Source organism: Tachyglossus aculeatus, chromosome X4, assembly GCF_015852505.1.
Source record: "Tachyglossus aculeatus isolate mTacAcu1 chromosome X4, mTacAcu1.pri, whole genome shotgun sequence".
NCBI lineage: Eukaryota > Metazoa > Chordata > Mammalia > Monotremata > Tachyglossidae > Tachyglossus > Tachyglossus aculeatus.
The window spans coordinates 21,764,271-21,781,852 of record NC_052098.1 but is presented as its reverse complement, the minus strand read 5'-3'; the positions used below and the strand labels follow the sequence as shown (position 1 = coordinate 21,781,852).

Sequence of the window (17,582 nt, the reverse complement as noted above, 5' to 3'; positions counted from 1 at the left end):
TTCCTGCCATCTGAAGGTAGCCCTGTGTCATATCCTAACACTTTTCCTCTTCAGAGAACATGGACATTGGCATTGGAGGGCATGCTCTCCCATCCTTTCTGCAGCATAAATATGCTCAGATAGTAAATCTTATTTTTCCTCAGGAAGGGTAGAAAATTGGACCCATCATATTTACATAGTGCTTGTATTTACTTAATCATTCCAGGATGTGTTTCAGGTTAATTACTATGTGGTCTTATTGGGGTTTTGACACTATTTCTATTTCAGTAAGTAAAACTCAACATTGGAGCAGCTTTGCAGGCCATTGATTAATTTTTAATGTAGGTGACTCAAATGAGCTATTAAAAAAGCAGTCAGGAAAGGAGTTGTCTTCATTGTAAGCTCAGCTTCAGAGTAGTAAAAACATTTAATACATACTAATAAAATAATTTCAGAAGAGCATTCTCAACTCAAGTAAATAAGCTTTAGATTAAAAAAATTATATGCATAAATGGTTATTAAGGTTAAAGGTCTTTTTATGAGATACTGAATGTAAGAGCACATCTAGGAAACAGTATTTTCCTTGGTTATATTATTTAATGTTTTCTTTTTATACATACATTGCTTATAAGTAATAAACATAGATATTGATAAATTAGAGATTATAAATAAGAGGATTGGCTCATACATGAATTTTTTTCAATAATATTTAACAGGCACCTCAAACTAAATTGTTCTAGCTTCCTATTTGTCATTGTATCATCTGAAAGGATTGAAAATCAATCATCTTCTGTGCATTGTATCACTCTCAGAGAAATGAGCCCAGAGTCACAAATGATGTATGAGTTAACTGATAGGGTGAAGAAAACAAATATTTCTGTGTATTAACTGCAACATTTGACCTCCTTCAATCAAAAAAGTTAACTTTTTAATATGGTTACCTTTAGAAAATAAACATTCTACCACACTGTCCCCAGAAGCACATTTAAAAAAATGGATATCAGGTTGCCCAATAAATTGCTTAGTAATTAATTATGACATTCAGTACTGTCTTACAAAGACCACTCTCTAAATCATCAATGTCACATGGGAGCAATTACTTTTGTGTTCAAAATTTGCACATTCCAAGGAGAATTCACATTTGATGATTTGGTAAAATGATTTGGCAAAATAATGAAAAAAGGAAAAAAAAAGACTTGAGAATAATTGTATTGTTTATCGGCATCGCAGATTTCCAGTGCAAAATGCAAATTGAGGTTTAAAACGTGAATTTATCAGTAAATGTATGGTGAATAAAGTGTTGCTTTCTAGGAGTGCTTTTTGCTGTAAAGTGGTTTGACATAGCATTCCTAAAAGCAGCAGTGGCACCAAAATGCCATGTTGTTAGCTCCATCATCAATTAGAGTTTGGTAAAGGAGGCTGAAATATTCCTGTATTTTCTATTGAAATAATAGTAAAAGGAACAAATCTTTTGGTATCAGAAGACTACTATGTATTTGCATTCATCATCGTCATCATCATGGCTGTCAATTTTTTAGTGAGTTCCTGCAAGGTGTAAAGTACTGTACAAAGTGCAAAGGAGGTTTTTTTAAGATCTCTTCTCTTGAGGATTTTTATAATCATATGATCCATAGGTTGTGCATTTGGAAACTATGTGGGACAGAACCTTACAATAAACAAGTGAGATATATTAGGAGCCACTGCTAAGACTCAGATTGTTAAATCAAACAATGTTTATACATGTGCACTAAAGAAGAAAAACTAGAATCTGAAACAATAAAACCCCAGCAATTATGGTATCTGAATAAAACTATTTTATAGAAATTGTTGACAATAGATTATATTAGATTCAGATAATCAATCAATCAATCAATCAATCGTATTTATTGAGCACTTACTATGTGCAGAGCACTGTACTAAGCGCTTGGGAAGTACAAATTGGCATCACATAGAGACAGTCCCTACCCAACAGTGGGCTCACAGTCTAAAGGTCAAGATAAAGGTCTTGTAGGTATCATTTTTCCTTTAATCTCCCTAAATTATTATTAGATGGCACTCTTTAGAAATATTTTCAGTACATTTAAATCGATAACAACCAAGCCTATTATGTCAATTAAACATGGGAAGAAAAATGATCAATTATGTAGTATACACATTTTTTGAAAACTTTTAAATGTATGGTAATGCTCCAAAATATTTTCAAAAATGTGTATTTGAAAGTATTTTGAAGCATTACCATGCATTTAAAAGTTTTCAAAAATAATTTTATTTCAGAGATTGCAAGTGTATTTTCATTTGTTTTATTCATTCATTCAATTGTGTTTATTGAGCACTTACCATATGCAGAGCGCTGTACTAAGCACTAGGGAAAGTACAATACAATTGTTGAATAAACAGACACATCTCCTGCCCAAAAGGAGCTTACAGCCTAGACGGACAGCAGAGTGAAGTGTGGCCTGGAGTGGGGAGAGACAGGAGGCTGGGAGGTCAGCAAGGAGGCTGATGCAGTAATCTAGGTGGGATAGGATGAGTGATAGTATTAATGTGGTAGCAGTTTGGATGGAAGTGGAAAGCGTGGATTTTAGCGATGCTGTGAAGGTGGGACTGACAGGATTTGGTGACCAATTGAATATGTGGGTTGAATGAGAGAGAGGAGTCAAGCATAATGCCAAGGTGATGGGTTTGTGAGACGGGAAGGATGGTGGTGTCTTCTATAGTGATGAGAAACTCACGGAGAGGTCAGGGAAGATGCGGAGCTCAGTTTTGGCCATGTTACATTTGAAGTGATGGGAAGACATCCAAGTAGAGATATCTTGATGGCAGGAGGAGATGTGAGACTGGAGAGAGGGGGAGAGGTCAGGGGAGGAGATGTAGATTTGGGTATCATCTGCATAGAGATGGTAGTCAAAGCCATGGGAACGAATGAGTTCACCAAGGGTGTGAGTATAGATGGGGAATGGAAGGGGACCCAGAACTGAACCTTAAGAGACCCCTCACAGTTAGGGGGTGGGAGGCAGAGAAGGTGCCTGCGAAGGAGACTGAGAATGAATGGCCAGAGAGATAAGAAGAGAACAAGGAGAGGACAGAGTCAGTGAAGCCAAGATTGGCTAACGTTTCCAGAAGAAGGGGGTGGTCCATGGTATCGAAGGCAGCTGAGTGGTTGAGGAGGATTAGGATGGGGTTAGAGGTCATTGGATTTGGCAAGAAGGAGACCATTGGTGACCTTTGAGAGGGCGGTTTCTCTGAAATGAAGGGGATGGGAGCCAGATTGGAGGGGGTCCAGCAGAGAATTGGAGGAGAATTTGAGACAGCAGGTGTTGATGACTCGCTTAAGGAGTTTGGAGAGGATCCTCTGACGCCCAGGCCCAAGCTCTTTCCATTAGGCTAAACTGCTTCTTTTGTGGTTGTGGCCCTTCTTAAGTGTGGCTAGAATTGTATATAAAAATGGAGGAAATTAAGGAATTACAAATCCCACCTTTTCAAATCGAAATATGAAAATGAGACTGCAAGAGTAAGAAGAATAGAAGAAATCAAGGTTGAGCATGAAAATATAAATATCTACTTATTAGAGAAGCACTGAGTAATAAGTGAAATTTCTTACTTTCAAATATTGCAAGAATTCATTCATTCATTCAATCGTATTTATTGAGCACTTACTGTGTGCAGAGCATTGTACTAAGCACTTGGGAAGTACAAGTTGGCAACATATAGAGATGGTCCCTACCCAACAACGGGCTCACAGTCTAGAAGGGGGAGTCAGACAACAAAACAAAACATGTGGTGAGGTGTCAAGTCATCAGAATAAAGGATAAATAAATTACCAAAATAATTTAGTTATAAAGTATCTGCATGTATCTGTACATGTAAAATATGATGCCGTGATGGATGTGAAATAATCAAATTTAGGTAAATGCCTAAATACACCTATTTGATGAAATAGCTCTGCCCACTTAGGTTGAGCATAGTGAGTTTATGGGCTCAATATTACTAACTGAGAAAACAGCTTTTAGTCAGCTAGAGTCAATTTGATAAAATCTTAACCTGGAAATGAATAATGACAAAGCAAGTATGCTCATCATGGAGCTGACCTTTCTAAATGGACCATTTAGAAACGATTAGGCTCATTCTATTTCCCAAAGTCTTTTTATAGATCTCAAAATCCATATGTAGCTACAAAACTGAGCAATTAATAGGACTTTTTGGCTGTATTTACCAAGGCAGCTAGCTAAAGCAGTACTATTGGTATTTCTCATTCATAGTGCTAACTATTTACAGTTTCTTGCACAATATTTAGACTATTGAGCCTTGTAAATGGAGTTCAGATGAACGAGGAGTCAATAGAACTGCATATGCCTGAAACCGCAGATGCAGATGAGTTCTTCCCCACTGCCACCTTCAATTATGCCATTTATGCAAATTCATGTTGGAGCTAGAGCATTCTCAGAAGTATAGAACAGAGTAGTTCCCCTGATGACTTTGGGCTGCTATCCTGAAAGTGACTTGGGAATTTGGGACTCTCTCCACTTCTGCTAAGTGCCCAAAAAAGGATTGGTAGTCAGGTTTTTTAAAGGTATAACCAGCCTGAGGGTGTACTTGGCCTGTTGTAGTTGTGAACTTGGCCTGATCACAGTTTTGCCTCCAAATTGAGCTTTATTCACAGTCTAAGGAAAGCTGGGAGAGGACTGGCTTATACTAATAATAATTGTGGTATTTGTTAAGCACTTCCTATGTGTCAGGCACTGTACCAAGAGCTGGGGTGGATACAAGCAAATCAAGTTGGACACAGTCCCTGTCCCATGTGGGGCTCATAGTCTCCATTCCCATTTTACAGATGAGGCCCAGAGAAGTGAAATGATTTGCCCAAGGTCCCACAGCAGACATGTGGCAGAGTCGGGATTAGAACCCATGACCTTCCAACTCCCAAGGCCATGCTTCTAGCCACTACACCATGTTACTTCTCACTATGCTATGCTGCTTCTTGACCATGAACACATGCAGAGAAATTAAAATAACTACAGCAAAAATGAAATAAGAGCAAAATCTTTAAAAAAAATAAGCACTGCAGTCCATCACAGTTAAAAAGGAGCAGCTTTCAGGTTCCTCTCTGCAGTAGCTGGGCTGTCCATAGACCAGTATTCTAAGTGTTTGCACAGGGTTCTGCTTCTCCAACTCCAGCACAAGTGGGACTTGCCCAAAGTCACACAGCGGACAGCTGGCGGAGCTGGAATTTGAACCCATGACCCCTGATTCCCAAGCCCATGCTGTTTCCATTGAGCCATGCTGTTTGCTATGGAAAAAAAGTGGCTACGTTCCCCCAAAGCTGCACCACCTCCGTGATAAAAGTGACAGAGTGTGATTCAGCTCAGACACACTCCTGGTTGCTTCCAAATTGCTCTACCCTGCCCCTCGTGTCACTAGTGCTTGGGACTCAGCAGAAAGATTGTGGCAAACACTCAATTGGCAGATTTTCTCACTAGTTAGATACTGGGAAACACAATCAGAGGAGAAACACACTGTAAACAGACATCTGAATGAGAAGAATATGAACAACAAAGTGTTCCGAGAAGATTTTCATTTGCAGCGTGACTCAGTGGAAAGAGCATGGGCTTTGGAGTCAGAGGTCATGGGTTCAAATCCCAGCTCCGCCACTTGTCAGCTGTGTGACTTTGGGCAAGTCACTTAACTTCTCTAGGCCTCAGTTACCTCATCTGTAAAATGGGGATGAAGACTGAGCCCCATGTGGGGCAACCTGATCACCTTGTAACCTCCCCAGTGCTTAGAACAGTGCTTTGCACATAGTATGCGCTGAATAAATGCCATCAAAATTATTATTATTTGTTGTGCAAGTCGTAGATTAGCAAGAGGTGATTTAAGATAAGCTTTTGGGGTTGCACAGCTTACACTGTTAGTTCATTCCTCTTCATGGATACACAGCAAAGTAACAGCTCTTCATATGAGCCTGCTTAAAATCAGGAAAGACAGCCTGTGAGGTGCTCAAATGCCTTGTTCTCCCACTCCACACACAGTAAATGCTCAATAAATCCTGTTGTTTATTTTATATGATCAGAAATTCACTTTGGAATACTAAACATTTGTAATATGGACCTTGTTTTCCTGAAGAACTTTACGCATAATTTTAAAAGTCAATAGCCCAGTATCATAGACTATGTATAGAAAAAAGGAGTGCACTGGAAAAGGAGAGGTAAGAGAACAAAGTGAGTGGAAAATGAGCACTAGCCAATTCAAAAGGTCAATGGCTGAAGTTCCTGCTTCCAGAAAATTTTTAGCAATTATTATTATTATTGGGTAGCAGGAATGTGATGAAACTCCCCTAGTTTCATCACTTGTAGGTGCCAACACTAACAATTAGATCTGGGTGGAAAGCCATATATAAATTTTCAGTACTACTTAATGAAATGTAGGAGTTGATTGTTCAAATCTTCTCTCAAACTATGAATCTATGAATCTGTTCTCCATCTCTTATGTGCTTCCTACAAATTTTCCCTTCTGCTGTTGCTGGAGAGAGGAATAATTGTTTACAAAATTTCCACTTCCAATGTTATATTCTGTTAGTAACAGAATTGTACAGTTCATTTTTCATTTTTCAAAGCCAGCTTAATTAAAAATAAAATATGCCTCGGTGCTTAGAGTCATGCACAAATTTATGATGCATACTGCATGGATTCTTCTCATTTAGTCAAAGAATGAATCCAGAATTATGACAATCATATAGTTATGCCAGTTATCAACATTCATCCAAATATAAATACTGAAATACTTTCCATGAATATTGAAGTCTCTAAAAGAAGTCCTGTAGCTTATTAACTAGGACAAAATCATCAAATTATGATATGACCCCAGACCATGGCATTACCCAAGCACACCAATGACCTCTGAGCTTGAAAGGGAACCACTGTAAGAAAGGAAGACTTTCACAAGTCTTTCATTTGCTCTGAATTTTTCGTTGTTAAACTGATTAGAACACTTTTTGTTTTACTTCCCTTAGGCTGTCCCGTTTCAGAGTTGGAGTGTTGGGTTCTCCACATATCTTCCTCGCTGTAATTTCCATCTGAGAGAGTCAGTATGCTGATAATATTATCTCAGTGACTAGCAAGTAATCGTAGTTGGGATTTATTTAAAAAAAAACCAAATTCAGTAGATGCAGTTGCTGTAGAATAAAGTGGGATCACTTTTCCTGTTAGGGAACCAACGTCCCATTTCTTGCTTGAAATGCCTGTGAGAAAAGTGCCCTGATGGGGTTTCATGGAGTTATTCTGAGGCTTTGGGCCAGGCTTCCATAACTCATTCTCTTCCATTCTAGTATTTTAAAATTAATTTCATTATTTTTTCAATATAGGGCACCGTGATACTCTCCAGCTACATCCATTCTTCTACTAATGTACACTGCAGCAAAACCAATTCCCCAAATCATACATTCCCATGCAAACTAAACATGATTTGATATAAAAGGAGCCAGAATATATTAAAGTCCTTCTAGGGACATGTTCTGGTTCTCACCAGGCAATTCTGATTTATTTTGTATACTGAACTTGTGGACTGATGCTTAGATCAGATATGATAAGACTGATGCTCCTTCCTTTCCCCACAGCACCTGTATATATGTGTATAAGTTTGTACATATTTATTACTCTATTTATTTTACTTGTACATATTTATTCTATTTATTTTATTTTGTTAATATGTTTTGTTTTGTTCTCTCTCTCCCCCTTCTAGACTGTGAGCCCACTGTTGGGTAGGGACCGTCTCTATATGTTGCCAACTTGTACTTCCCAAGCGCTTAGTACAGTGCTCTGCACACAGTAAGCGCTCAATAAATACGATTGATTGAATGAATGAATGAATATTCATGGCTTTATGAACACTGAAATTCTGAATGATTTCACGTAAATGTTCAGGATGTTATTGATCCTTAGTATGTACATTCTGTATATATATGTATATCACAAAATTATTTTAATTAATATAAACAGTTTATTATATTAACAGTTGATTAATATTATGGTTCCCACATATGTTTATATGCATATATATTTGGAACCATAATATTAATCAACCGTTCAGTATTTTCACTTTACTGATGAGTCATTTGATTTATTGCTTATTAAGCTCATAAACCCTGAACTAGGAGCTGGAAAAAATTTGATCAAAGTCAGCATACATGGTCGTCAATATTTATTCAGCACTTACTAAGTACAGAGCAATCAATGCCTTAGGTGTTGTGAGAGCGTGAAATAAAAGTAGGAGGCCTGAACCCTGTCCTCTAGGAGTTAACAATCCAACAGACCCTGCTTTAATGCAGCTCTCAATTTACGTCTTGTAAGTGGGGGAAACACACGTAGAACAAGTTGACATTCCCCAGTGGAAAGAGCAGAGGCTTGGGGTTCATTCATTCATTCATTCATTCAACCGTATTTATTGAGTGCTAACTGTGTGCAGAGCACTGTACTAAGTCAGTTAACTTCCTTGTGCCTCAGTTTCCTCATACGTATGCGGGAATTAAATAGCCATTGTCCTTTCCATTTAGACTGTGAGCCCCATGGGACAGGGACTGTGTGTGACCTAATTATCTTTTATCTATCCCAGGGTTTACTGCAGTGCTTGGCCCATAGTAAGTGCTTAACCAGTACCACAATTATTATTATCATCATCATTATTAGTATTATTAAAATTAATAAGTTTAAAAGTAATATATATAGTTTATACATATATATAGTTTAAATGCTTACTAGGTGCCAAGCCCTATACAGTACAAGCATATTGGACATAGTTCTGTGTCCCACTTGGGGCTCAAAGTCTAACCCAAAAACAGTGAGTATGGTCTGTCTGTCTATTCTGGGTTTACAGAGAAGCAGCGTGGCTCAATGGAAAGATCACGGGCTTTGGAGTCAGAGTTCATGGGTTCAAATCCCAGCTCCTCCACTTGTCAGCTGTGTGACTTTGGGCAAGTCACTTAACTTCTCTGGGCCTCAGTTCCCTCATCTGTAAAATGGGGATGAAGACTGTGAGCCCCACTGGGACAACCTGATCACCTTGTAACCTCCCCAGTGCTTTGCACATAGCAAGCACTTAATAAATGCTATTATTGTTATTATTATTATTATTATCATCTCTGAGGTGATGTGCAGTCTCCATGGTCAGGGCCTCTAGAGTCAAAGAGATCCTGTATCTTGTGGCTGATTATTATATGAACTAGAGAGAGGGAAGAGTATAACACAAGTTTCCAGAGTTATGGAGTAAGGGTGAGGAGGGGGCTAGATCTGTGGCATGGGATCTTAATGTCGATGTAATCCCAGATTATCTTCTCACTTAACTACTGGTGGCTGCAAGAAGCTTCATTGGTGTCATCATGAGCAGCTCTCATTTAAGTGTAATATGTGCACCACACTGAATTAGAGTCCTGAGGAATGTACTGTAAAGAAAGAGTTGTGGCCCTCATTTTGAAAGAACTCCCTCATTAGTTAAAGATATGAGAGGAAAAAAAGTGGATAAAAATCATCAAATATAAAGTAGGATTCAGAGAATCGATCCATCAATCAGTGGTATTTATTGAATGCTCACCGTGCACTGAGTACTGTATTAAACATTTGGGAGAGCACAATACAACACAATTGTTACAGTCTATCCTTGCCCATAAATTGCTTGGGGTCTACACTAGAATTGATATAATTGATCTATTGATAGGTAAGCAATTATGTAACATTAAAATATATGGATAAACCAATAACTGCACCTGAGTACAAAGATGTCTGATGATCTGGAATGTGGGGGATTATATAGTAATATTTCTCTGGAAGCAGATAACGTTTTAAGAGGACACTGCATCTCTTCATCTCCCTGGTGGTGTTGGGAAGTTGGAAGGGCCCGGATTCGAGTATTAATGGAGTTTTTTTTGTTGTTGCATTTTTCTAGGTCTCAGGGTGGAGATTTTTTCACTGACTCACAGACCAGTAAGCTCATGGTAAGATTAATTGTTTTCATTGTGTTGCTTTTTCCTCTGCTTCACCATGGACATTGGAGGTTTGTCATCCAGGTGCCAGTGTCACTCCTTCCTAGTACTTGATCAGGGGAGCTGAGTTTCTGCTGCCTCCTTTGAAGCACTAGGCACATTGGCCCAAGGTTATCAGTTTTTGTCTGTGGAAAAGCTGAAGTGTAAACTGTGATCTGTGAGGCGTAAAGATTTTTATGTTTTTCAGTTAGCCTGTAGAAATATAATCCTCCACATTGTTTCCATTTATGGTTTCTCGATAGATTGAGACATGGTTCCCGAGTGGTATTAAAGTACGTGACTGAAAGAATTCCTCTGAGCATTAATGGCCAATTTATACAGTAATGCTGATGGTAATGCAACTCATGCCAGTGAGTAGAAGCAGAGGCTGATGAAACTAAAACTTGTTTTATCACCGAATACAGCAAGATGGTGCTTCGCAAAGGTAGCTTGCTTCATAACCTCAATGGAAGTCAGGCAGAGCTATTAGAACAAAAATGAAAGTTATGAAGCATTTGCAATAGCAGCTACTTAGCATTTTTTGTTTCCCAAGCAATAAATTAAGTGTCTTGAAAATAGAGTGAGTTTGAAGTAATATTTTTACCTGTGGAATAAATTACACATTTTAATTATGAAGTTGACATAATATATTCACAAGTGACACTGTTTTCATTGTTACTAAAATATCCTCCAGAGTTTAATCTTGCTCCATATCATTAAATAAATTACGTACACCTCAATTTTCCAGCCATCAACGATAAAGTAGGATTAAATTGTGATAAAATGCAGTTAATAGCATCATTTGGGAAAGATGTAAATCAGCTCTACATTTTTAACCATTTGGACAGAACATTGGGAACTCAAGACCAGGAGACCCTACCTGTCAATTTTGTCTTGCGATTGAGTTGATGGGTGTGTAAATAACGGTTGAAAATTTTCTAAAGCTTGGCAGAAATAATGACATTTGATTGCATCTATTGACTGTAATGAGCAGCATTGTGATAAACTCAAAGTTGCATTTGCATTTTGGAAGCTTATTGAAAACTCCCGACTAAAATATAGGGTCATATAAAATGCAACTTCTCTGCTTCAGAAAAAATGAAGGTTTAATTGACTCTTTGAGGCTCTCCTCAGATTTTTGGTGAAGCACATGATTCAGCAAAGTGGTAGAATGAAAATCAATTTTGGATTCTGTAAGAGTTTTTAGTTAATTGCTTTTTATTTTACATTTATGTCATTAATATTTCTGATTAATGATTCACTTGAAATGGTGATACTGAAAAATAGGTATCACTCAGAAGGTTTGAGGCTGCAGTGTTGGAAGAGTTCAGCAGATGGTTGCTTTTCAAAAAGGTGATTGATTCTTTTTAGTTGAATACTGTGGCTCATGAAACACAATGACAAAAAAATGTTTGCATGAGGACGTATTTCATTAGACAAAGAATTTACTGGAAAAGGTGGTATGAGCAAGAAAGTAGAATGAGACAAATCTCTGTTCAAAAATGGAATAGATTTTTAGATTTGAAGACTTCTATTTAAATGTTTTGCATGTATATCTAAGCAGGCATCGGTGGTAATCCTGGTGACTAAAAGATTCAAATTCTGCAACTGTGACTACAGTCTTTGATAATATGAGATAACTGATGTAGAAGTGTTTTATAATTCTTGAACATATTTTATAAGTCCAAGTATTATTATTCCAAAGGAAAAAAAAGATTTTAATGTCAGCAAATTATGCTGCAATCAATAAGTAGATTTTGCACCAGCATGAATGATCTTTCCAGTGTGATTTCAAACTGAATACCTTTTCCCTTATTGCAGGTGTACCTTTTTATCTTACTCCCACTGTAAATTATTTGAGAGGATTTGTAAGGAGGGATTAGAAAACTCAAAGCTAGAGTGAGGGTGGGACTTCTATTATCTAGGTGAGGGAACTGAAAAGACAGGGGAAGACTAAAACTGGTCCAAAGGCAGGAGGGGATGGGGTGAGGGAAGACAATACCAGGCAAAGAAGATGGGGATGAACAAAATGAAAGAAAGTGAGCAATTTCTCACTCTAGCATTTGAGGGGGCTGGGGAAAAGTACAGTGCAGAGTACTGTACTAAGCACTCAAGAGAGTACAATACAACAATAAATGCACACATTCCCTGCCCACAGTGAACTTACAGTCTAGCATGGGGGAGAAAGACATGAATACAAATAAAACAAATTACATAAGTGCTCTGGGGCTGGGAATGGGGAAAAGCAAAGGGAACAAGTCAGGATGTTGCAGAAGGGAGTGGGAGATGAGCAAAGGTGGGGCTTAGTCTGGGAAGGCCTCTTGGAGGAGATGTGCCTTCAGTAAGGCTTTGAAGTGGGGGAGAGTAATTGTCTGGTGGATTTGAGGAGGAAGGGTATTCCAGAGGCAGAACATCGGTCAGGGGTCAGTGGTGATGTTGATGAGAACGAGCCACATTGGAAAGGTCAGCACTAGAGGAGCAAAATGTGCAGAGTGGGTTGTAGAAGGAGAGAAGTGAGTTGAGGTAGTCACATAGGAGCAGGCAAGGTGGTGGAGTGCTTTAAAGCCAATGGTGAGTAGTTTTTTTGATGTGGCAGTGGATGGACAACCACTGGAGTTTTTTATGGAGCGGGGTGTTATTTCCTGAACGTTTTTGTAGAAAAATGTTCCAGGCAGCAGAATGAAGTATGGACTGGAGCGGGGAGAGACTGGAGGCTGGGGGATTGGCAAGGAGGCTGATGCAGTAATCCTGGTGGGGTAGGATGAGTGATTGTATTAATAATAATAATAATAATAATGTTGGTATTTGTTAAGCGCTTACTATGTGCCAAGCACTGTTCTAAGCGCTGGGGTAGATACAAAGTGATCAGGTTGCCCCACGTGGGGCTCACAGTCTTCATCCCCATTTTCCAGAATGTGGTAGCAGTTTGGATGGAGAGGAAAGGGTGGATTTTAGCGATGTTGTGAAGGTGAAACCAACACGATTTAGTGATGAATTGAATATGTGGGTTGAATGAGAAAGAGGAATCAAGGATAATGCTAAGGTTAAGGGCTCATGAGATGGGAAGGATGGTGGTGCCTTCTGCAGTGGTGGGAAAGTCAGGGGGAGGACAGGGTTTGGGTGGGAAGATAAGGAGCTCCATTTTGGCCATATTACATTTGAAGTGATGGGAAGACATCCAAGTAGAAATGTCTTGAGGTAGGAGGAAATGCAAGATGGGAGAGAGATCAGGGAGGTGTTTTAACTTGATCAATCATTCCTTGTCTATGCTGAGAGTGATAGGTCCAGCAACCTAGAAATGAGTCTCCCTTTATAGAACCAGAACATAATGCATGGTGTTTAGGGTGGACATTTGTCTGGTTTTCAGCTGAACTATTCCCTCTCTGGTAAGGATATGGCACTGAACACCTGTATGCTTGGTACTTTTCATTTTGAGAATGATCTAACGGAAAGGACATAGGACTGAAAACCAGGAGACCTGGATTTGGGTTCAGGTTTCATGATCTACTTGCTGCGTTTCCTTTGGCAAGTACCTTAACTTTTCTGTGTTCTAATTTCCTCATCTGTAAAATGGAAGTATAATTCCTATTCTCACTCCCTTTTAGACTGTGAGTCCTTTGTGGAACAGGGAATATATCTAATTAGATAAAATTGTATCTACCCCAATATTTAGCACAGTTCTTAGAACAAAAAGTGCTTATTAAATACAATTATTCTTATAGTTGATAATAACCAATCTTTTTCCACCTTGAAGTCACCTTCAAGAAATGGATTAGGTTTGGGGGAACTTTGACTAAATGCTCTGTATGGTATCATTATGCTGTGCTGCGTGCCTGATTTTAATGCATGTAGCACCACTGGCATCTGGGTGAACTCCCAAAGACATTTCCCCGCAGGATGTAAGGTCTAGGCTATTTCCTGTTTGGTCTGAAATCACTTGGGTCCAGTAGAAGTCCAGCTGCCCTGCTTTGAATTTCTCAGACTGAAATGATCACAAACAGGCTATCATGGGGTACTAGAAGGGCAGCCTTGTTCCAGTCTATTCTGCCCTGGTATTGGGGACCTAGGCTTCACCTGGGGTCTACAGACACATAAACTCCATCTCTACGGGGATAATTCCCAAATCTACATCTCCAGCCTTAACTTCTCTTTTTTTCTGCAGTCTAACATTTCCTCTTGCCCTCAGGACAACTCTACCTCATTGTCCCACTGATATGTCAAACTAATTTTATTCCAAACAGAACTCCTTATCTTCCCATCCTGTCTTTCCCATAGCTGTAGACAATACCACTTTCCTTCCTCTTGCACTAGCCCACAACCTCTCTCACAAACCCATAACCTCATCCTCAACTCATCTGTCTCATACAACTCACATATTTAATCTGCCATGAACTCCTGTCAGTTCTACCTTCACAATATCACTAAAATCTGCCCTTTCCTCTCCAAACTGCTACTGTGCCAATCCAAGCCCTTATTCTATCCGGCCTTGACTGCTACATGGGCTTCCTCACTGATTTCCCTGTCTTCTGTCTCTCCCCACTCCAGTCCATACTTACTCTGTTGACTGGATCATTTTTCCAAAAAAAGTTTAGTCCATATCTCCTCACTCCTCAAGAACTTCCAGTGGCTGCCCATCCACCTTTGAATCAAACAGAAACTTAAGCACTCAATCAGCTTTCCAGCTCCTACCATACCTCACTGATCTACTACAGCTCAGCGAACACTCTTATCTCCTCTAGCACCAGTTTGCTTACTGTGTTCAATCTCATCTATCACACCACTGACCCCTTTCCCACAGCCTGTCTTTGGCTTGGAACTCCCTCCCACTGAACACATGCCAAATAACCACTCTCCCTATCTTCAGAGCCTTATTAAAGTCACATCTCCAAGAAGCCTCTCCCAATTAAGTCCTCTTTTCCCCTACTCCCTCTCCTTTCTGCATCATCTATGCCCTTGGATCTGTACCCTTTGGGCATTTGGAATTTACCCCCACCCTCAGCCCCACAGCACATATGTACATATCTGTAAATTATTTATATTAAGGTCTGTCTCCCCATTTATACTATAAGCTCACTATGGGAAGGGAATGTATCTTCCAACTCTGCTGCTTTGTACTCTCCCAGTGCTTAGTACAGTGCCTTGCCCACAGTAAATGCTCAATAAATTGACTGATGGATCGATGTGACTTTAGGAGGTGTTTTAAGGCAGGGAGAGTGGGGGACTGTCAGATATGAAGGAGGATGGAGTTCCTGGCCTGAGGGAGAATATTGGGAAGGGGTCAGTGGTGAAGGACGTGGGGAAAGGGTCAGCGGTGGGATAGAGGTGCAGAGATTATGTTGGCACTATAGGTGAGATCACTGAGAAAATGTGGGAAGGGGAGGGATGATGGTAAGCAGTTTCGGTTTATTACGGAGGTGGATGGGCAACCACTGTAGGTTTTTGGGGAGATGGGGACTGAACTTTTTTTTAGAAAAATGATCCAGTCAGCAGAGCGAAATATGGACTGGTTTCGGGGAGACTCAGGAGGAAGCAATGCCAGTGAAGAAGCTGATGCAATAGTCAAGGTGGATATAATAAGTGCTTGCATTATCACAGTACAGTTTAGACAAAGAGGCTCATTATGTTCTGAGGACCACCAACATTCATAATCTATCCCCACTTTACAGATGAGTATGATGAGTCTCAGAGATGCTGTGCTTGCTTAAGGGCATACAGTAAGCCAGTGGCAGATCTGGGACTCAAACCCAGATCCTTGACTCCTGTGCTCTTTCCATTAGGCCACTCTGCATCTCCATACAGTTGTGGCCACTTTGGAGAGCTGTCATTGGGCATGAATTTGGGCTGCTTATATGACTTCATTTTCTCTTGCAAGGACCAGCTGCCCAGGAAAGCCCACAAACAGCTCCCCTCAGCCCCAGGAGGTGCATCTGAAACATGAATACCACTTGGCAGCCATAAGCTGGTTGTAAGCGGGAGACACATTCTCCTCCCACTGAATGTCTGCGAGGGTTTTCCCTTTCCAGGTTTATGAAACCCTGTCGTGTTTCCTAAGGAGGGATGAAAATCAGACTGCATGGAATGAAGTGATCATTTTTCATTAGGAATTGCATTTATTGATACTCATTTCTTTTTGAAATATTCCTTGAAAAGTGGACTTATGTCACTAGGGTCCTTGATCAAAATCTTAATGCTGATATAATAAAGCAGCAGCATGGCTCAGTGGAAAGAGCATGGGCTTTGGAGTCAGAGGTCATGGGTTCTAATCCCTACTCCACCACTTGTCAGCTGGGTGACTTTGGGCAAGTCACTTCACTGCTCAGGGCCTCAGTTGCCTCATCTGTAAAATGGGGATTAAGACTGTGAGCCCCCTTGTGGACAACCTGATCACCTTGTAACCTCCCCAGCGCTTAGAACAGTGCTTTGCACATAGTAAGCACTTAATAAATGCCATTATTATTATTATTATTATTATTAAAATCACTTTATTCTATAATTTATAAAATTCCAAGTGCTACTATATTTCTAATAAAAAAGTTCTCATTAAGTATGTTTTTCCAGTCCTATGAATAGCCAATTAATGAGATTTGCTATAATGAGAAAAACGTTAAGGCAATCATTTTGAAGGTAATATTATTTATATATTGGAGGATTTTTCTAAAAAAAAAACAGTATTCTATCCATTCAAATAGGTATTTAATTTTAATGTAAACAGTTTAATGTAGGAATGGTCATTGAGTGATGGGTAAATTGATCTAAACAGCCTTGCCTATTTTAATCCATTGGATAGCATGGGCCAATTAAACGTTAATTGGGATTATCTCTACTTTTATTAAAACATATGTAAAATTAGGCATACCATGGTGAAGCAACAAAGGTGTCATGAAAAATATCCGAGACACTTTAATTACATTATTAGCTAAGATTACCCAATGTCTTTTTGAAACATCTGGGAATGAATAGATTTTAAATATAGGTCATAGGAAGAACATTTTTATATCTTAGTCTATGAAGGGGAAGATGGTTAAAGGGAACAAATCTAATTCAAGTAGAAAATCTTCCCATAGATAGTTTCTGTGATTTTACTTCAGTTCAGCACAAAATGACAGCACTAGGGGGCAAACAAAGGTTCAAGGAAATAAAATTAATAACTAACATTACAAAATACTACACTGGAGACATAATAAATGTGTGGAATGGTCTAATAGGCTCAACTGTTGAAAGCAAGTCTGTTGTGGCATGCAATAAAATAGTATCCTAGGGGAGAGAATCAAGTAAAACTAAAGAAATTTGATAAAAATCTCCTCTTGCTATTATTGTTCAGACAGCAGTCATGGATCAAGTTCTTAAAATCAAAGCCAAGATAAACGTTTGGAAGAAATCTGAATCTGCCTCATAATTCTTGTCTAGGTCTAAAAATTAATCCATAAATATGTCAAGCAATTAAATGCAATTTATTGAAAAGATGAGAAAACCATCACAGTTGCAGCTCTAAAGAGAAGTTGCTTTGTGGGCTGAACAATTACTAATAACTAGATAGTTGTATTGCTTTTGCTTTCCAAAACATGTTCAAATTTGCATCACACCCCATATGATAGCT

At 39.1% G+C, this 17,582-nt stretch overlaps 1 protein-coding gene across 40 annotated transcripts in view; it reads left to right on the top strand.

Annotated features, from left to right (window-relative positions):
- PTPRD (protein tyrosine phosphatase receptor type D) overlaps positions 1–17,582 on the top strand; it is a 1,852,740-nt gene that overhangs the window by 776,722 nt on the left and 1,058,436 nt on the right. For all 40 annotated transcript variants that reach the window (XM_038769706.1, XM_038769707.1, XM_038769750.1 and 37 more), the window contains one exon: positions 9,910–9,958. The gene's annotated coding sequence lies outside the window, so the exon portion shown is untranslated. The remainder of the gene's footprint in view (positions 1–9,909; positions 9,959–17,582) is intronic.